This window comes from Globicephala melas, chromosome 5 (genome assembly GCF_963455315.2).
Source record: "Globicephala melas chromosome 5, mGloMel1.2, whole genome shotgun sequence".
Classification (NCBI taxonomy): Eukaryota; Metazoa; Chordata; class Mammalia; order Artiodactyla; family Delphinidae; genus Globicephala; species Globicephala melas.
Window position 1 is genome coordinate 139154107 of NC_083318.1, and position 22577 is coordinate 139176683.

General features: G+C 42.9%; 1 long non-coding RNA gene across 1 annotated transcript; it reads right to left on the reverse strand.

Moving 5' to 3' along the window:
• Positions 1–19072: 19072 nt before the first annotated feature.
• LOC132597326 (uncharacterized) lies at positions 19073–21014 on the reverse strand. Its single transcript, XR_009563868.1, has 3 exons — positions 20948–21014; positions 20290–20393; positions 19073–19310 (listed from the first exon to the last, which is right to left on the reverse strand). It is a non-coding gene; the product is annotated as an uncharacterized lncRNA (long non-coding RNA).
• Positions 21015–22577: the final 1563 nt, after the last annotated feature.

Here is a 22577-nt window from a genome sequence, read left to right on the forward strand (position 1 = left end):
TCGGGGACCTTCCTTCAACCACAGACACAACTCCCCTCAGGGACCTTCCTTCAACCAAAGACACAACTCCCCTCGGGGACCTTCCTTCAACCAAAGACACAACTCCCCTTGGGGACCTTCCTTCAACCAAAGACACAACTCCCCTTGGGGACCTTCTTTCAACCAAAGACACAACTCCCCTCGGGGACCTTCCTTCAACCAAAGACACAACTCCCCTCGGGGACCTTCCTTCAACCACAGACACAACTCCCCGTGGGGACCGTCCTTCTCCACACAACTCTCTCGCTCTCTGGATCCCGGGAATGGCCCCCTCTCCTTGCCCCTTGGAGAATAAGAATAGTTATGGCTCCATGGTTACCATCCTGGAGCATCCCTGTTGCTTCTCCTAAGGGCTGCCCACGTCTTTTAAAATAGTCCTTATTTACTGCTTGTTCCTCAGTTAACCAGCTTGCGGCTGCCATCTATTTCCTGCTGGGGGTCTAATTCACGTGCAGAGTGAGGGTGAGAAGCATTTGGAACACGAGCAGGAGAGGGTTGGCCTGATGCTGTGGACAAGGCTTTTCGTGCATTGATCTAAATAATCTGCCATGTAGCACAAGAGTGTGTGCAGTTGAGGGTACACATTACCAAAAAGAAAAACTGCCTTAAAAAGAGTCCTAATTACTCTCTGAAACTTTTAGTTAAATTTAGTTAAAATCACATGGTGATGTACAGCTTAATTTGATTACTAAGAGAGTCTTAGTGAAACTTAAAGATATTCTTTAAAGTGCTTCTTCATGTACATTATCCAATACAATAATGGACGAAGAATTAGCAGAAAAAGATAGTGAGAAAGTAGATAAATATGGAAAAGAAGAGGAGCCGGGAATAAAAGGCTAACATTGAATTAGTCATGAAGTTATTAATTGTTATAGCTTTATTTTTTTTTAATTTATTTATTTTTGGCTGTGTTGGCTTTCCGTTGCTGTGCATGGGCTTTGTCTAGCTGCGGCGAGTGGGGGCTGCTCTTCATTGCGGTGTGCCGGCTTCTCATTGTGGTGGCTTCTCTTGCTGTGGAGCACAGGCTCTAGGCACATGGGCTTCAGTAGTTGTGGCACGTGGGCTCAGTAGTTGTGGCTCGCGGGCTCTAGAGCACAGGCTCAGTAGTTGTGGCTCACAGGCTTAGCTGTTCCGTGGCATGTGGGATCTCCCTGGACCAGGGCTTGAACCCGTGTTGCCTGCATTGGCAGGCAGATTCCTAACCACTGCGCCACCAGGGAAGACAGATGTAAATTGTTATAGCTTCTTACTGAACATGATTTTGCTAAAATTTCCAACAAAAACAAAGCCTTAACAAAATGCCTTTTTTGAAGATTTTATATAGGAAACAATTTAGCTCTGTCCCAGTGTACTTTTACTGAGGGGATAAACAGAAATAGTAAAAGTGTAGATTGTCCATAAACCGTGAAGACCATGTGTTCTAGGGGGATTACAGAGTGAAGGTTCTTATACGGCAGCACCAAATGACCTTATGCCCACAAGCAGGAGCTTGGGTGGGGTGAAAGGTAATGGTGGCCATGTAGCCGGACCGGCTTGGAGTCAGCTCACTGCATCTTAGGGTGTCTCACTTCTGGAGTAGTATTTCTCTGGTTGAGTTCTTCTCGTCTGTTAGTTTTGCCATCTTCTTCCTGTTGAGCAGCTTCATCTGATCAGAGATTATATTAATAGCTAAGCAGAGCCTCTGGTCACTTTTCCAATGAGTAGAGCATTTTCTTGACAACAGCTTCTCAGGTAGCAGAGGAGAGAGACATTTGCGTGTCATTGACTTCACGTTGCATTCAGCTTGAACTCGGAAATCAAAGCCTCACGTGCATATCAATACTTCGAACGCTGAAGTGAGCGCAAGAAGATGAGAAGGTCTTACCAGGGTAATCAGCTGGACTTTTTCACTGCTCAAAATGTGGTTTTCATTATAAATGAATTGGCCTTCGGGGGAGAATATTCACAAGAATAGGAACTCGGGTTACTTAATATTATGAGTAAGCACCATCTAAACAAAGTGATCTGCGTAAATGAAGGCGTGAAGGCTGGGATCTGCTGGTGAACACATGTCACAGAGACAGCTTTGTGTAAGACTCACGAAGGTCTGCCCCGCATTACTCAGTGAGGATGTGGGCAGGTCACATTTAGGTCCACCGTGAAGAGATAAGGAGGAAACATTTTACTTCCCTGCAGCAAAAGTGTATCCTATGAATTGGTGGCGAGTTCTCTCTCAGAGCTTTCTGAGAGATGGACAATTCTGTCTCTGGGAAAAAGCTAGTGTGGGCTTCCAAAATCCAAGGAGCAGAATATGGGTATATTTTGATACCTGGAGTCACTAGAGCCCCACTCTCAACCTTTAGCCTTCACCACATTTTACTACTAGTTTAGGGACTAAAGTCATAAAGTCCCTCCAGTGATATAAACACCTTATGTCACTCTTCTGCTGAAAGTCTCGTTGAGGTCCCGTGTTTCTTTCAAAGCAAAAGTAAAGCACTTCCAGTGGGTCTCAAGGCCCTAGCCCCGACGTTTGCCTCTGATTTAGCTCCATTTCACGGCCTCCGTCTGTCCTCACTTAGGGCTCACTCTGCTCTCACCACATGGCCCCTGTCTGTTCACAGCCTTTGCTCTGGCCTCTCCTCCGCAGGGCTGCTCTCCCCAGGCATCTGCGCGGCCTCTTCCAGTCGGCTGGAATTCATTTGCACGAACTCTGTCCTGCCCACGTTACTTGATTAAGCAAACTGCAACCATCTCCCACTTCACCCTCTTCATCCCCTTTACTCTGTCCCACTTTTATTCTGCTTCCAAAGCATGTGTCACCTTCGAAAATACTATGATTTATTTATCTGTTTATTTTTGTCATCCTCCTGTCTCCCACTGGGATGTAGGTAGCATGACGCAAAGGTCTTTGATCCTTTTACTCACTAGGGTGTCATTAGCACTTAGAGCAGTGGCTGGCTTGTACTCAGGGGCAGATAAATATTTGCCTAATTTTGATAACTGCATGTGTAAACAAGAACAACTTATTCAAAATGCATTTAAAAAAATCTGAAACCTAAAAATATCTCAAACACATGAGTTCTGCTAGGAAGTAGATGTACCACTTAAAGAATTCGTAAGTCTTTAAAGTATACAACTTGCTATTCAGAGTAGTGATCAGCAAACTATGGCCTGGGCCGAATGTGGCTAGTTAGTTTGTTTGTTTTGTTTTGAATCAGAGTGTTATTGGAACCCAGCCCCTCCCAATCGCTTATATTGTCCAAGGCAGCTTCTCATCCGCAAGAGCAGAGTTGAGCAAACCTTAGTTTGCTGACACTGACTTGGATCAAAGTTACAGGCATACATTCCAGCAGTTATTTAAATAAATGTTTTCACCTATATGTTAGGAGAGTAGAAGGAACCTAAGGGCGGGAGACTGTCTGAAGCGTCTTTGCTTCTGCACTGCAGCTGCCTGTCCGTCCCACTCACTCCAAAGTACCTTAAGTGTTTGAATTCTCCAGTGGTCTCTGACCTTCAGTTGAAATTGAAATCTGCCAGAATTCTAAAGTAAACAACTCCTTGAAGTCCCATCAGAGTTGGTTTATTACTCAGAATTGTCTATTTTCCATACTATTATTGGGCATCTTTAACGTATTACAATAACCTGGATTATTCAGTGCCTGTGTCCTCAGTGATCTCTTTCCCTTTAAAAAGCAGTTCCCTTGATGTTCTCTGAAAGGTATTCAGACACTATTATACTACATTTATACTTCAATAATTTTCTTGAAGGAAGATATAATTTTCCTTAACATTTAATCCTAATGTAAAATTAGTGTACCCCATATAGCAGTAGCATTGTTACCCTAATAGCTGCATTATAACTAATGATAGAGAAAGGCAGATTAAGATGACAGATTTATCATTATGCTTTACAAAACATAGGATGCTAGTACTTTTAAGGGGATTCATTTAGGTGCTATTTTAAATAACACTTAATTGAATACATTCAAAGAGCTTCTCTTAGCAGAAATTGCAGTCAACCTGAGGCAAGTCTCTGGATAATTCAAGAGAAAAATGATCTTTCCTTAATTCTCTAGATACTTTTAGATGATACTTTACATGTGTCATGTGAATGTGTGTGTTAAGATAGATAGATAGATAGATAGATGATTAGATGGATGGATAGATAGATGGATAGATGGGTGGATGGATGGCTAGATGGCTGGATGGATAGGTAGGTAGGTAGGTAGATAGAAAGAGAGATAGATGATAGGTAGATGGAAGGATGGATGGATAGATGGATAGATGGATAGATAGATAGGTAGATAGATATATGGAAGGATGGATGGATGGATGGATGGATGGATAGATAGACAGATGATGGATGGATGGATAGATAGATAGATAGACAGATAAATAGGTAGGAAGAATAGAGTGTTTGCCTGGAGGTTGGCCTATAGAAAGGCATTCAATAAATATTATTGTTCTTTTCCTGTACATTCTTTTATTTCTCACCAATAAATATCAGAAGTTGAGAAGACTTTAGAAAATTCTTATTAATAGAATGCATGGAAATAGCCAAGTTGGGTAATAGTGACATTACAGTTTTGGTGTTAGACCTGAATTATCCAGCTAAACGTTTTATTGGAAACATCCAATCAGACAACTGACTGATTCATTTGGAACTCTGTAAACATAGGCTAAAGAAAACATATTTACAGGGCAATTACACCTAGCAGCATTGTTGTCCTACCACCTTAAATACCATTCTTCACGTCATTACAATATTAAAGGGTATGCATGCACATTTGATTCACAACCAATATTTACTTAGCACCTACCAAGGTCAGAAGATAGCTGCTGAGAAACGTGAGCACTGCTGCCTCATCTGCTTCAGCGCCGTCTGTCATTATTGATGGGTGTTGCAGAGTGGCGGGACTAGGGACACACTACCACACTGTCAGCCACGGAGTCCAACACGGTAGGATTTTGAGGTGCGTAGAAGGAAGATCAGACCAAAAAGGGGAGGCTCGGATGAGACATTTCTCCCCTGACTTCAACTGGGAAGAAGATGCGGATGCAGGCAGCATCCAGCGTAGGTGCACCTTCCAGGAGCTCTTCAGTACATGCCTGTACTGAACCTGCAGGCACCCTTCCATCCGTGCTCCACTCTCATCAGTTGCGAGAACCAGCTTGCTCTTTCTTTTCTCGGTGTTTGCTTAGCAAGTCCTTTCCTCGTCTCCTGCTTGCCCAGCTAGTTCCCACACCCTCTTCAGGTCTCAGTTTTAAACTTTCTTCTTAGGACTTCCCTGGTGGTGCAGTGGTTAAGAATCCACCTGCCAATGCAGGGGACACGGGTTCGAGCCCGGGTCCAGGAAGATCCCACATGCCACGGCGCAACTAAGCCCGTGCGCCACAACTACTGAGCCTGCGCTCTAGAGCCCGTGAGCCACAACTACTGAAGCCCGCGTGCCTCGAGCCCGTGCTGCACTACAAGAGAAGCCACCGCAGTGAGAAGCCCTTGCACCGCAGCGAAGAGTAGCCCCTTCTTGTCGCAACTATAGAAAGCCCGCATGCAGCAACGAAGACCCAACGCAGCCAAAATTAAATAAGTAAAATTTAAAAATTTATTAAAAAAAACCCTCTTCTTCAGAGTGACCATCCTCAACTCTTAGAATTCACCTGACTCTCCAAATTGTGCTCCCATAGAAGCCTTTTTTCATTGCACTCGTAATTATTTGTTTAATGTATATTTTCTTCAACAAAGTAAAATCTCTATCTAATGTGTATGCTCACTGTTCGTGTAACATCTGTACCTCCAGAGATGAAGACAGTGCCCGGTGCTCATGTGTACACATAATAAATGCTTGCTGAGTGAACAGCAGAGAAGTCTGGTGAGAGGACTCTGTAAGTTTCAATGGCATATCATTTAGGTTTGGTGAGAGGCAGACACCAAGATGGGATCAGTCACACAAGAGATTTACCTGTGAAGGGAGTGAGAGAAGGTAGGGCGAGCCTTGTCGTGATGCGGTTCCAAAGACCATTTGAACCGGCCGGTGGGGAGTCCCTGACCACAGGTGCCCACTGGAAGAGTCACAGAGCTCCCTGGAGTGGGTCTGCTGAGTATCCCCAGCGTGCCATTCACGAGCTGGGAGCAGCCAGGGCGGCAGCTCCCAGGACGGCAGCTGGGTGACCACTCAGCGATGCTCCCTTTAGGAGGAGACCAGAGCATCACGTTCTGATGACTGCCGTGCAGTAACGCCCAGGGAGATTCCCTACCAGATGGCCTTTGGGGATGATCGCTTACAAAAAAACCTCTAAGAATACATGAGCATAGTCAAGTTAAAGGTAAGGTAACATTGATCACTGTTACATTTTATTTGACATAGGAATTTTGATCTAGCTGTGATAAAGTTTTGCTTCTTGTTTCTACTTTTCCAATACCAAAATAAAATATTAAACTTTGCAAGAAGATGTGAAAAAGAAGATTAAAACAGTGCTTATAAACGGCAGCTTTTCTTGACCCGGACTGTACGAACTACTTACTTATGTTACATCAGTGGAATTGACACTTTTATCTCATTAATCGTCTCTAACGTACAGTTGGTAGCCTACCACGTAAGACCAGCCAGGGCAGAAAACCCTGCATGATGCTTTTATGTCCAAAGGATCGTCAGGCAGTGTGCAGTGTGGTCCCTGGCATCTAGGCTGCCCCCCATCCCCAGACTTAGTTGATGGTTGCGTTTCAACAAAGTAGGCCATTAAAAGCAAGAAGATGCATTGCCTGTGCTACCAGATTTATCTAGCAAGCAAGTTAAAGATGATTGACTGAGACCACCTTCCCCAGGGACAAAAGCAAAACAAATGTAAATACTCGTAAATCTTTAAGAAATTTCCAGGACCTGTGGGCTGTAGGCTGACCATGCTTCAGGTCACGATCTTGATAAGCTCCACACAAAAGTCTCAAATCCTGGCAGTTAGGAGTGGGCTTTAGGAAACTCTATTTTGTGCAGAGTATGTCAGTTAGGATCAGACTCTGTGGGCCTCTATAGACTCAGGCTAAAGCACAAAGTCTGGGTTCAGTGGAGATACCCCAATTCACCCTGACATGACTTGAAATTACCAAGGACCCCCTTTTGCTGTTGTCTGGAGGACGGATTTTTAATAGTCACTCAAGAGCCCAATTCCATCTAGAAGCCTCTAAGGTGGCCTAGCATTTATTCCAGATCTGACCAAACCATATCCCAAACGACTGGTGCCCATGAAATCAGGGGAAAAGTGTTAAGTCTGGATACTTGATTTCTTTCTTCCTTTAGAAAGATGATATTTACAAAATGGATGACATGTGAATAGGATTCTCAAAGATAAAGTAAATAAAAACATCATTCCCAGCACCACTAAAGAATATTTTCAAATTATTGCAAAGTTAAAAAGCTGAAGTATAAATAAGAAAGATGCAAAGTATGTTTTTTATGAATGAGACCAATAACTCTCTGTCATTCGATTCAGTGATCGAGTTTCCATGACTCTCTTATAGCCATTTTTTTCTTCAGCTGAGTGTGTATTTATTGAGCGCCAAGCGCTGTTCAAGGAGCTGGGGATACAGGCAGGAACGCGAGGCCCTGACCCCTTGGAGCTTATCTTATACGGAGGAGAAGACAGTTAATAATGAGGTATGCAAGTAAAGATTCAGTAAGCCAAAAATTATTAAGAACTATGGGAAAAGTCGTATGTGTTAGAAAAAAAAGATAGAAGCTTTTCCCCAGAGTTAAGATACCATGACGCTCACACTAAAAAGAAAGAAAAGAAAAAGGCTAAGGGGAAAACTAAAACACAGGAAGGAACTAGACAGTGCAGAGGAGAGGGAAGGGGCTGGATGGGCTCTCGTCCCTAGAGCTGCTGTGGAAGAGTCCGCGGGGCGGGGACGCGGGAGCAGAGGACTGATTTCAGGTGAGGGAGCAGAACGTAGCAGTAAACTCGGGAGAAGAGAATCCGGGAAGGGGAGACATCAGACGCTAAAGCCCTGATCTGCGGGCCTGGCTAAGAAGCTGAAGAAGCACTGAGGAGCAGTGCGGCTGAAGGGAGGTGGACGTGGCAGCAGTAGCAGAAGACGCACGGTGATGAAGGAGTTGCGTGTTACTGACTGAAAGTAAATTCCTGGCTATCTTAATCAGTCTGGGCTGCTGTACCAAAATACCACACACTGGGTGGCTGCAGCGCAAACATTGCCCACGCTTGGCCGGTGGTCCAAGGTCAGGGCTCCAGTGAAAGCCCTTCTCCTAGTTAATAGACTCCCTCACACGGCAGAGAGCAGAGAGAGGCGTGAGTCTCTGTGTCTCCTCTTGTAAGGCCACTAACCCCAACCGTCAGGGCTCCGCCCTTACGGCCTGAGCATCCCTCAAGGGCCCCATCTCCTCATGCCATCACTTTTGGATGTAGGATTTCAACGTATGACTTAGGCGGGGACACAAACGTTCAGTCCCTGACACCAGGCACGTCTAGGTTTTATTGAATTTTATTTACGCAATTTTATTGGGTCCCGGTGAGAAATCTGCCCGTGATGTTCTGGAAGCATCTGAAGCATGACCTATGCCACAGACTGGGAAGGTGAAGATTTGGAAGCCAGAGAAGGAAGATGGGATACAACCCCAGCCGCTGGGAAGGGCCATGCTTAGGTTACGCAGGAGGTGCTTCCATCTGTGGGATCGTTGGTTGAGAATTTCTTATTAATTCACTGTTGCCCACATTGTTCACCGCTAGAATCCTTACTGCACAACCCCGCCTGGTCTCTTAAAAAGGTTAAGGGTGATTTTACAATTTATCATCCAAAATGGGGCCCACTGAAGAGCGAAAGGGGAGCACGGGGCTGTTCCAGGCAAACTCACGTGCACGGTTATCCCACTTTACATGCAGGAGCTCAGCCCCATTCACGCCAGCCCTGGGCGCTGGAGTCCCTTGAAGCTGGGAACTCTGGGCTGAGTGTCCAGACTTGTGAGGTGCACCCCTCAGGTCGTTCTAATCTACCAGGGTTCTGGACACAGACCTGCAAAACCAAAAGTCCTGGGGACCCGTACCCACCTCAGACTTAGGGGCCTCAGTCATTTCCCACTGAGCTTGAGCCCCACTCTCTTCAAAGCGTGGGATTCTTTCACCCTTACTTGCAAAATGTCCTCTGGAATTCAGGCTTTCAGAAAACAAAAGCCTGAAAGAAAACGACTTTAGGTATTTATTACTTCTTGCCCCATATCACAATTTAGCTTCATTGGGGGGAGGGGAAAATGGTTCCTTTCTTTCTTGTGTATTTCCAGGACCCTTTGAGAGGTAGGTATCAGAGATTACCGAGAGACATCAAAGGACCAGCTTCATTACTGGCAAAGCTGACGGAGGGAGGGGTTTTAGATGTATGGCCAAGTGAGCTCATAAATACTTCACCTACTGGGATCACTTACCCGCTTGGTCACGGATAGAGTTGGACCATTCCGGGTCCCCTCAGCAGGGGCAGAATCCACTCAGAAAGGTCACAGTGTGTATGAGCAGAGGTGTGACAGGCTGTTTCCACAGGACAGAGCCAAGAGGGGCTCGATCCCACACTGCAGATAAACGACTTCTCCTCTCCTGGTGAGCTGCAGTCCACATAGGGAAGCAGAAGTGTTTCTATAGCCCAGGTCCCTGAATACAGGAACATATGACAAGGGAAAAGTATCTTCCCAGCATGAGCTCTTTTTCCCTGATTTGTCAATGGCAGCAAAGCCAAAGTAAAGTTAATATTTCCATGAATAGTTCTGCCGAAACTGTAGGCTTTATACTTACAGCAACTTTAAAAAAGAATCTAATTCTCTTCCCTAATGTGCGGTTCATAGTAGGTCTTCAGTTAATATTTGTTACGCATGTCTGCACGAACAGATGAATCGGGACTTCATTTTATGCCCCTGCACAGAAGTCTTCAAATGACTCATTCTAATTCATAGGTTAGAGCGGAATTTTCTTACGCTAGAATCCAGCGCTTTCACATCTGATCTAACAAATCTTTCCACATCCCGCTGTACCATTGGCACCAGCCTTCTCCCTTTGCAACCAAAGGGCCTGGTTAGAGTTCGTTACGCCGTGTTCGTGTCCACTGCTGATTATTTGGATTACGTTGCTTCTCTCCCTACCCCACCCCTGCCTGTCCTTCAATATCCAGTTCCAATTTCACCTTTTCCCATAAATTCCTAATTAAACTACGCCAGAGTTTCATTTACCCCAGACTACTATCACTTAATACTGACTTGTGCAATTCTACAGTTATTTTTCAAGTACTGCCTTGTATGGCTGTGGAATTCTTCCATTGTCCACATCTTTCCCCTTAAATGAAAACGATTCTGGAGGATAAGAAACACGCCTACACTTTTCCTATTCGCTCTCACGCCTGGACCAGCTCTGAGCTGATCATAGCAGCTCCTGCGTCTCTGACTGTGGTAAGTAAACAGGGCCTCCTGTGCTGGGTCATTTCCTGCCTGTGCTCTGCTCTCTAATGGCCAGTGGACGCCCTTCACAGCAATTCACGCCTCCGAGGCCTGCTGCATTGTAATCAGACGTCCTCCAAATAAGTCAGAGTTGAGCGCCTGCCACAGCGCGCGCCTTTGCCCAGGCGGAGGTGGCTGTTTTTTCTAAGGCAATTCTGCGACATCATCCTTCTTCAAAATTAGCACATACTTCAGTTATTATTATTTGCACATTAATTAATTAGCACATAATTTCATCTCAGTTTAATTTTGAACAATACATTATACTTTCTCCTTGGATTAGTTTCAGAATATGGTTATGTGATACAGTCTAAGTGAGAGCATACATTTTTACATGTTTGGGGGGCAACTTGCAATGGTATCACATGCCTAAAAATGTACAAAATCTTGGTTAATAAGTTCCATTTCTGTATACAAAAGAAATAGAAGTGTGTGCAAAATTTATTTAAGGGGGTTATCTTGACATTTTTTAGAAGAATTGAAAGTTGAAAACTAGTTCTATGTCAAGAAATAGGGATTGCTAAAATTAAACTCCGATATATGTATTATGTGTGTTGTGTATAAATATATGTGGTTAGTGAGATAATGTAAAATAATTTTATCTACCTGTGGATAAGTTATGCTAAAAATTGCTGATGAAAACCATGGATGGCATATCACATTAAACAATATGAAATATGTAAACACACAAACAAAATGGAAGAAGTTTGGCTAAGACATTTACACAAAGGTAAGACTGTATTTATCTCTTAGTGAGGGGGCTGATAGTTTTTCTTCTTTTCAATTAGTATTATCCTATAGTTATTTTGGTTAGCTTGGGTGGCTTTGGAAATAATTTTAAATTTAAAACATAAGTATTAAGGTATGTTATTATCAGGAGAATTTGAGAAAGATCTATACAGTCGATACATTTAATTATGGTTCTGAAGGTTCAATAACTCTGGGTGGGGGCAGGTGACATGGGGCTGACAGACGTTTGTGGTAAAAGAGCTCTAAGTCATAAGAAAGAAAAGGGTTACCAAGGTTTGAAAAATACTCTACCTGCGTCCAGTGGGAAAAGTCCATCCTTTCCTAGAAGCTAAGGAATGGGGTGTGCAGTAAACTGTGTGGCAGTCTGCACAAGTCTATTTGCTGCCCCCAGACAAAATGATTTTGCTAATTTATCATGAGAATTCCCTTCTGTGCGTACAGGTCACAGAGTTAATGGTGGGGCACGGTTTACAGGCAGTTTTCTTCCTTTTTACAAACAATGATAAACTGTCATATTTTGCTTATTATAAATAAGTTCGAAATAACAATGAAAAAATAAATAGTTCAACAAGGAGACTTCAGGCATTCGGGGGAGGAGACCGAATAAGTGTTTATAGAGTCTGTGGACTTTATAACAACAATAGTTATTGTCGTCATAGAATCTTTTTTCTTGGCTTCATGCGATCATTTTAAACCTTAATTAAGATTTACAGTGGATGTAATAAACAGCTTAGTGTTAGGTCATTCTTTAGTGCCCGGACCATTCATTTTTTTATGTCCCACAGACTTTTACACGTACTTCTTGGGCGCCTGCTCTACGTTCCCAAAGCTGTGTTGAGCTTTAGCAGAGAACAATCACTCTTAAGCTATGTTCTTAAGGAACTGAGGATTCCAGTTTGCATTAAACTGTTTTGCACTGTAAGCTAACACCCTTGGTCCTAGCACACTCCCATGGGGTTTTACACGGCTTGCTTTGCGAAGAACTAGAACAGGACAGGATTTTCCCAGGTTGCCAGTGACCCACCAAGCCCGTCTGCAGACCAGGGCTTTGGAGACCTGAGCTGCCACTCCCCGAGGGGCCTCTCGGGGACTGGGTGTTCTGGAACTCCTCAGCCAGCTGAATCCACCTAATAGAAAAATCCCTTGAGGCATAACGCACTCCTGCCTCGGGCTTTGATCCATTCGGACTTCTTCCCCAGCTCAGAGCCTCTTCTTGGCAGGCTCCTTGGGGTCTCATCTCAAATGACCCTTCTTCAAGAGAGCTGCTCTAATTTCACTACCTGGGGTAGGTCTCCTCTTGTTATTTTCTATCTAACCACCTGCAACCCTCTGTTTGTTCCTCCCCCGGGCAACAGTCACAGCCTGTAAGCTATTTATTCCTAGTTACTCATTACATCATCACCACATCCTTTAGACTGTTAGCTGCATGAGGGCAGTGATCACGTTTCCCTTCACTCTTAAGTCCCTACTGCCCAGCACAATTTACAGAACATAGGAGAGGCACTCTGGAACTATTATGCGGCATGCAGGATCTTAGTCCCCCAACCAGGGATCGAACCCATGTCCCCTGCCGTGGAAGCACGGAGTCTGAACCACTGGACCACCAGGGAAGTCTCTAGTTTTTTTTTATTTTTGTTTTTCTTCTGTAACTATTTTTTGAACGAAGAAATGAATCCATTAATTGGCTAACTCTGGATACTCCCCACTTTTCGAAAGTTTGCTTTATGCCACTTTGCTTTCAGAAAATGTCTGCATTAGTACCTGTTTTCACATGGAAAGAAATATGAAAAGGATTTTCACTTTTATGAAAAAAAGGCGGGAAGTGAAAATAGCATTCAACATTTGTTCTGCAGGGAGTAGAGCTGTTACAGACACAGCGCACATCCCAAGCTGTGGGAGGGGCCCCGCCAGGCCCCTTCCCTAGAAGCCGCTCAGCATCTCAGCATCGAGCCTCCAGAACCTTGACCTGTGTCTGGCAGCATCTGTGCTTTATCCTGATTCATCTTGTGCCTCCGTCAGCAAGAGGTGCCCTAAGGTAACTGCTTCTTCGCTTTACACCATTTCAGCTCCCGAAAGCTTTCGCGGGGCTGATCTACTTCAGGAGAGCAAGGGAAACCTGTATTCAGTTTCAAAGAAATTCGAAAGAGCTTAATTATCTTTTCCAAGGTCAGTATTTGAATTTGGATTGTCTGACGTTAAAGTCCAGTCTGTGTCCACAGCAAACACACCCTGGGTGAGGTAATGAGATTGAATTTCTCATCTGCCGACTTCAGTCCCTAATGGCATGGTGTTCTGTACCTCTGGAAGGAAAAAGGTGGGAGGAGCATGGCTGCTGGACAACCAAGGCACCAGGATGTCCTGATGGCAGCATAATCGGCTGGAATCTGGCAAACCTCCCAGGATTAGAGTAAGAGGGATCATTATTTTTCTGTCCTCTAATATCCTTTCAGGGTTGTCTTGAATTCCAGTCTCACATACTAAAATTGTAAACATTATTTCTAATTTCACATCATCTAAAATGTAACTATGTTCTTCAGGATAATTTAAAAATCTGTGCTAATGATTTAATCTATTGATGAATTTACTCCCAATTATCATATCAGCCCTGGGAGAGTTTCTACATGAACCATGAGTTTTAAAAAGGAAGTTTTCCTGGTTTTAAGACAGTTTTATTTCACCTGCACAAAGTCACATATCTAGACAATCAAATTATTCAGAAATAACTAGTAACTCTGATTTAGTTTAGTAGTTGGTTTACGATCATAACCATTAAACCAGTCTGGCATTCCCAGGTAAGGTCCTAAGCCAGCCATGCAGAACCTACCAAGAGGGGTCCCAGGACCTACTGCGTGACCCTAGGGCACTTGCTGAAAATGCACAGGGTTTGGAATTGAAGTGGGTGGGAAAGGTGAAGCCACGTCCTGTAGCCACAGTGAAGGATGAGAGCTGTTTACTCACTTCCAGACCACCGCCTAGAGAACTCAGTAGGGGCTCCGTGCACTTGAAGGGCAAAGGCAACAAAAGGCATATAGCTGGGAAACCTCAACTATCAGAAGCGGCCTGAAGAGACCTTTTATAGCAGAGTCTATGTTTTGGAAGGAAACCCACTGGCACGATGACAGTTCTGAGGTGTGTGTTTCCCGGGGACCTGTGGGCCGTGCGTGGGGGGGATGGGAGGGGCTGTCTGGCATCTTGTGTTAAAGGGTCCCCTGAAGGGGCAGGAAGATGCCCCATAAGGGGACCAGACATGTTCAGCACGCCTGACGGGTCCTGAGAAAGGCGAACCGGAAACTGCAGTTCTTGGCGGTGGGAGGTGGAGGGTGTCTGTCCGGGCTCCAAGAGAGAAAGGGCCAGCACCCAGCTGAAGCCAGGGGGAGAAGGGTGACCGCAGCCCCTGCCCCTGCAGGGGTCCAGCTGGAGAAGCGCCGGGCTGACACGAGACCTTTATCCGCGCATCACCTCTCGAGTTGAGGAGGTCCCACCGCGGGAGACGTCTTGATTTCTAAACAGAGTCGGCTTTGCGGAGCAGAGAAGCTGCAGGCCTTTTCACAGTGAGAGCATCCAGAAAAGGATGGAGCCTGTCTTGGAGTGTGTGAGAGAAGGACCACCCGGAGGGGCATCCAGCACAAGGAGAGGAAGTGACACAACGGCTTTCTTTTTTCCCTGTGATTCCCGCGTCTTCAAGTGCCACTGGTTTCCTGCGTTTTCCTACTGGGAAGGTACCACACTTAGCTTGACTAGGATTGTTGACATCACTTCAAACACTTGATAATTGAATTTCCTGGCCCCCAGCAATGAAAGGTAGATGGTATGAAGTGGGATAAAGAGTCGTGCTGGAATGAAACAGTGACAAAGTGACCCACAGCAGACATCATCCAGGCTCCCTAACGTCCATGAGTTTGCATCAAATGCAGAAAAGTCTCATTAGTTAGAGCTAACCAAGTGGAACTAACGCAGTGTCTTCTGTGTGCCAGGTTCCCCGGCATCCACCGATGCTGCCTGTGATTCCTGAGGCCAGCACTTCTCCCTGGGGAGTAGGAGTGGGGACAGGTGTGTCTAGGCAGTGAGAGCCAGACGGCTCTGAGGTTGAGGCAGCCTTGCCTCTGCACCCCAGTGAGCTGCTCACATGGGATTTTTTTCTGCACTTGTCCCGACTTGTCAAAGGTCGAGAAGGAGTCCTCTAGGCAATTCTTTGAACTAAATATGAATAGTCCCACTTTATAAAGTCTGGCCTCAGAGCCAGGGCTCTTAAAAACTGGACATTTGCCTTTTTTCACTGTATAAATATTGAACTAATATATAAATGACAAAATCCATGAAGAAAGGAAGATTATTAAAGTTAAAACAATGACATACAGATTGTTTTAAAGATATTTCATTGTAAATTAAAATGCATTTAAGTTAATTTGTGTAAGAAAAAAAACTCTTTAAATGAAGGAGGAGAAGGGCAAGCTCCAACTGGTGGGTGCCACAATATTTACACTGTGATGAAACGTGCAGACGGGAGCATCAGAGCTGCACTTCAGGTCCCAGCCTCCCATTACACGATCTGGGGCAAATTCTCTACTGATGTAAACTTCCATTGCTTTATATAAATATGGATGTTTATGCTACCCTGGGGGTGTGCAATGAGATTATAGGTAAAGTGCTTAGCACAGCAAACCTATATAACAAGCATCCAAAGGTAGTTATCACCATCATTATGTCACAAATTTTAAAAAATGCTATAAGCAATAATAGTAAATAGTTTGCATTTCAAAACATTATCAAGATAAAGTGTTATACAAAATAAACTCAAAATGTATTAAAGACCTAAATGTAAGACCAGACAGTATCAAACTCTTAGAGGAAAACATAGGCAGAACACTCTATGACATAAATCACAGCAAGATCCCTTTCGACCCACCTCCTAGAGAAATGGAAATAAAAACAAAAATAAACAAATGGGACCTAATGAAACTTAAAAGTTTTTGCACAGCAAAGAAAACCATAAACAAGACAAAAGGACAACCCTCAGAATGGGAGAAAATATTTGCAAATGAAGCAACTGATAAAGGATTAATCTTCAAAATTTACAAGCAGCCCATGCAGCTCAATATCAAAGAAACAAACAACCCAGTCCAAAAATGGGCAGAAGACCTAAATAGACATTTCTCCAAAGAACATATACAGATTGCCAATAAACACATGAAAGGATGCTCAACATCACTAATCGTTAGAGAAATGCAAATCAAAACTACAATGAGGTATCACCTCACACCAGTTAGAATGGGTATCATCAGAAAATCTACAAACAACAAATGCTGGAGAGGCTGTGGAGAAAAGGGAACCCTCTTGCACTGTTGGTGGGGATGTAAATTGATACAGTCACTATGGGGAACAGTGTGGAGGTTCCTTAAAAAACTAAAAATAGAACTACCATACGACCAAGCAATCCCACTCCTGGGCATATACCCTGAGAAAACCATAATTCAAAAAGAGTCATGTACCACAATGTTCATTGCAGCTCTATTTACAATAGCCAGGACATGGAAACAACCTAAGTGTTCATCGACAGATGAATGGATAAAGAAGGTGTGGCACGAATATAGAATGGAATATTACTCAGCCATAAAAAAAAGAAATTGAGTTATTTGTAGTGAGGTGGATGGACCTAGAGTCTGTCATACAGAGTGAAGTAAGTCAGAAAGAGAAAAACAAATACCGTATGCTAACACATATATATGGAATCTAAAAAAAAAAAAAAAAAGGTCATGAAGAACCTAGGGGCAAGATGGGAATAAAGACACAGACCTACTACAGAATGGACTTGAGGACATGGGGAGGGGGAAGGGTGAGCTGTGACAAAGTGAGAGAGTGGCATGGACATATATACACTACCAAACGTAAAATAGATAGTTAGTGGGAAGCAGCCGCATAGCACAGGGAGATCAGCTTGGTGCTTTGTGACCACCTAGAGGGGTGGGATAGGGAGGGTGGGAGGGAGGGAGACGATGCAAGAGGGAAGAGATATGGGAACATATGTATAACTGATTCACTTTGTTATAAAGCAGAAACTAACACACCATTGTAAAGCAATTATACTCTAATAAAGATGTTAAAAAAGATAAAGTGTTATAAAGATTAAGATTATAGTTACCATATTAAAACAAAAATATCCATATATGAATAATATTTCCGTCCTTCTATGCAATGACAATGCAGGAAAAAAGAAGATATCAAAAGCCAATTAATTAACAAGCTCTGTTATCCTGAGCAACTGACAATCTCTTTCATCCGTATTTTCTTCATACATGAGGTGGAATAATAATTACTCTACCAGGGAATGCTGTGAAAATAAAATGGAAATGAGACTTTAAAGGTTAACATATTTTGTAAACTGTAAAAGAATATGCAAACTAGCTCACTCTACGGAAGGAATGTGCTTATACTGTAGGAAAGATTTTATAATTCTGATCCTATGAAAGGTTAGTGGCTTATCCGCTGTGCATGCAGCGTCGCTAAGGAGATGACGTCTCTGTGTGAAGATTGAGTGAGTAGTGGTACCTGGCTGTCAGAATTCACAGGATCAGGCCGATGGTATGCTGGGGAATCTTTAACAGTGGACTCTGGTAGGCAGGGCTGGTTTAAGTGTTGGCCAATTTCTGCTGTGTAAATGCTCCTACACCGTGGCTGATCTTAAGCCACCAACGTAATGGAACTGAAAAGGGATTTTGTAGAGCATGAGTTTAGTTGGCCACCTGGAGTTGGTGTAGTCCAGCTCCGGTACGGCACTGGGTCAGGGGCACAATGCTTAGAAGGAAAGATGACTGTTCTTATCCTGCCCAGAAAGAACCCTAGCAAGATCTGCCTTGTAGAAAGAAATGGTCAGAACCAAAACCACATTTGTTATCTTTCTACTCCGAAACTAGAGAATCTCTGAGAACGATAATTTGAAGGTTTATCCCTGCATAGTTTCACCATATTATTTAGGAAAATCCCAATTATATAAGGTCTCCACTCTCTCCTCCAGGGAATGTCTTCCTTGTTATTCTGGCAATAATGAACTTTGCTTCCATTGTCTTTATTTTAGTCTACAATTTTTTTTCTACTTTTTGTTTTTTACAAGGATGTAATTGTTGCCATTGTCATAACACTGACTTCTTTTTCTGGATGAATGTAATCATTTTGCTGTAGATACCAATGTTTCTTTGACTTTCTGCGTATAAAGGGAGTCAGGGAATCTAAAGCTTTGGCTGAAGTTATCTTTTCCGAATATGAGATTGTTAGTCTTGTATAGTGTTTCTTCCACACCCAGTGTGTTTTGTCACTGTGACGTCACGATGCGCATGTTCATAGAACATCCCAGCCACACCTGTGAGTCTTGGCAGCGAAAAGGAGACACAAATCTCTGAATGGTCATTTCAGTCTAGGAGGGAAGATCAAAATATGTTAATGCCATACAACACTGAAGACGTGATTCATGAAAGAAATAGTCCATAAGCTGGACTTAATTAAAATTAAAAACTCTGTTCTGTGAAAGACAACATCAAGAATTAGAAGATACGACTGGGGGAAAATATTTGCAAAAGACACATTGGATAAATCAGTTTATTTATGAACACTTTATTTATTGAAAACAAGTAATGCGATTTGTAAATGGGCCAAAATTTTTAAAAGACAACCCACGAAAAACGATATGCAGATGGCAAAAATGCACGTGGAAAAGTGCTCTGCATCAGATGCCATCAGGGAAATGCGAATTCAAACAACAATGAGACACCATGACACACCTCTTAGAACGGCCACAGGCTGGAACACTGGCAGCCACAAATGCTGACAAGCATGGGGGAGCGACAGGAACTCTCATCATTGCCGGTGGGAGCGCAAAATGGTGCAGCCACTTCGGAAGGCGGTTTGGTGGTTTCTTACACAGCCAGACGTCCTTTAACACATGACCCAGCGGCTGGACTTCTTGGTGGTTTCTTACACAGCCAGACGTCCTTTAACACATGACCCAGCGGCTGGACTTCTTGGTATTTACCCAAAACAGTTGAAAACTGATGTCCACACAAAAACCTGCGCACAGATGTTCATAGTGTAAACATTTAAAATTTTTATAGAATAAACATTTATTCATAATTGTCAAAACTTGGAGCAATGAAGAATATTACTCAGCACTAAAAAAGAAATGAGCTATCAAGCCATGGAAAGAAAGGGACAAATCCTAAACACATATGACAAAGCAAAGAAGCCCATCTGTAAAGGCTACATAATTAATGACTCAAATTATATGACATTCTGGAAAAGGCAAAACTGGAGAAGGTGAAAAAATAGGTGGTGGCCTGGGCTAGTGTTGGGGGAGATGAACAGGCAGAGCGCAGAGCGTTTTTAGGGCAGTGAAAATACCCTGCATGGTAATTATAATGATGGATGCATTTCATTATACATTTGTCCAAACCCAAACAACTTTTTAACACATGTAATTAAATAACTAACACATCATTTATTCCCTGCAGTATTTAGGAAAGATTTCCGCGGTGCTCAGAGGAGGCATCGTCTTTATGAAGCACAAGTTCAAAGTGTTAAAAATAAACACTGCAAACGAGTAAGAGACAACCTTATATTCCCTGGAGGCTGGAAGATTCTTAAATTTCCCCCTGAACCAATCGTTGTTGTTGCTTTTTTTTTTTTTAACCGTCCTGGGAGTCCCTAAGAAAAAGAGACCAGGCTTCTGAGCTTCTCCCTAATCAATTAGTCAATCAATCAATCAATCATTGAACAGTTATTTATTTTTAATAAGTATTTCAAATATTCCACCACTTACGAGAATGTCAGATAAAACCTTTAGGGACTGAAAAGGTTTTGCTGTAGTTATCTTTTTGATGAGAGGATGAAACAGCTCACATTCTGCATAACAGCAATTATGTGACAATACGCAGCGTGGCACACTGCGTATGTGCCACATTTCCCTGATGGCATGTGCACAATGAAGTGGAGGGAGTGTGCTCTCAGACTGGCAGAAGAAAAGAAAGTGACAATAAAATCAGAGCCTCACCTCATAGCCTGAGTCACACCCGCAGCGATGACAGGATTTTGACAGATGAAAGCACTAGAGGTAATTTTCCCTTGACAGTCACGTGAAATTCTTCTGAAGACAGCCTGGCAGAGTGCAAGGGAGAAAGAATACGGGGTCACAAGTCTGGAAATCGCAAGGTCAAAAGCCAGCAGAGCTCAGTTAATGAAATCATGAAATGCCACTTCGACTCTGGTTGACGGGAATGAAATAGATTGACAACTTCTGCCACATGGCATCCTCCGAAGCAGAGGGGCACGGCGGGCAAGCCCACCAGGCATCCAGGACTCCCTTGCAGAGACCTCTCTTCCTAAGACTCAGCGTAGCATTTTGAAAAATAGGTTAACAACGCTCTCATTTGTTTCACATGTAGCTTCATTATGTACAATTCGAGAGAAAGTGTGCACTTTGAGCAAACGAATGTATATAAGATTTTTAGTTTAAAAATGAGATATTTTCCTTCGCAACAGTTTTCTGTGAACCAGAAGCACATGTTTGTGTCCTGTTACATCCCATGCCAATCTGTCAGAAATTCCTGTGGGTTCTCCCTTCGGAATGCATCCCCAATCCAGCCGCTTCCGACCAACCCCACTGTTTCAGTCTTGCTGAAGCCCCCAGAATCTCTCACCTGGATACTTACCTCCCAACTGTTCTCTCTGCTTTTACCCTCGGGTCTTCCCCAGGTGCCTCCTCAGCTGATCCTCTGATCCCTTTAAAATCTAAAATGCATTTTTTAAAAAGCAGCAAATTCCATCATGCTTCTCCTGGGCTTAAACACTGCATTTCACTGGAAGTGAAGCTGAGGTCCTCCCAGCGACCTGCAGCCTGGCTCAGTCTGCTACAGAGTCACACAGCCTCCTGCAGCTTCTGGGCTTTGCACTGGCTGTTCTCGGCCTGGGCTGCTCTCCCCCCAATAAGGGCAGGGCTGAATCTCTAACCTGCTTCAAGTGTCAACTGTCACCTTCTCAGTGAGAACTACCCATCCCCCTGGAATCTCCCTTACCCTGCTCCATTGTATTTTCTTATAACACGTCACCAACTACTATACTAAACTATTTGTTCATTACAGTTATTGTTAACTCAGTCCCCCTACTGTAATGACAGCTTTCTGAGGAATGGGGTCTTTGAGTTGGTCACTACTATATTCTGGGCACCTAGAACAATCTGGCACACAGTTATTACTCAAAAAATATTTGTTGAATGAATGAATTATAGACAATGGCATAAAAGGTCAAACCACTTGCAGGGCTGAGGTGATATTTACTTTTAAAGGAACTGTGCTCATTTGAAGACATAAGAAATGGGGCTACACCATAATGATATACTGAATAAATAATTTGCACATTAAGACTAGTGATTAGAAACAATGTCAACAACATTTTGAATTGATCACACAATTGTGTATGTGATTAAGAAATTTCATGACAGGAAATAAGACATAACTCATGAATACGTGTTAAAATGATCCATCTGCTTAGAATGGTTTCTTGCTTATCCATTTAAATAAAATGAGGGTAATAAATAACATTTGAACAGCAGTAGTGCTTTGTAAAGAGCTCACTCATGTTGCATGTATCAGTAGTTTTTTTTAATTGCTGAGTAAGTCTCCATTGTATGGATACATCTTCATTTATTTACCCATTCGCCTGTCATGGATGTTTGCATTGTTTCCAATTTAGGGATTAAATGCATTTTTGACTTACAGTATTTTCAATTTACAATGGGTTTATTGGGATGTAACCCCATAATAAGTTAGGATGATCTGTATATGTGTGTGTGTGTGTGTGTGTGTGTGTGTGTGTGTGTGTGTGTGTGTACATGTGTATGCAAATTATTATTTGCCTATTTTTCCAATGGTATGTTTCTCTTGCTCATTATTTTCTAAGGAATCAACATATTAAGAATTTAACTGTCAGACATTCATGACTCAAACAATTCTCAGCTTAAAATTGGTCTTTCAAGTTTGTTCATTTAAAAAAATTACATTAAAAATATTTCTCTTTACAGATTCTTTCTTTAGTGGGATGCTTCAGTAAGATATTGCCCATAATACAATCATATAAGTCTTGTCCATATTTTTCTTTACCCCATACATGATTTAATTTTTTAATGTTTAATCATTACTCCTTATTTGGAATAACAACTTTAGAAAAGAAGCAGAAATATCATTTTATTCCAAAATTATTATCTAGTTATAAACATATTTGTTGGATAATGCATTCTTTCCCCACTAACTTAGAATGAACTATTTATTATACACTAAATTCTTG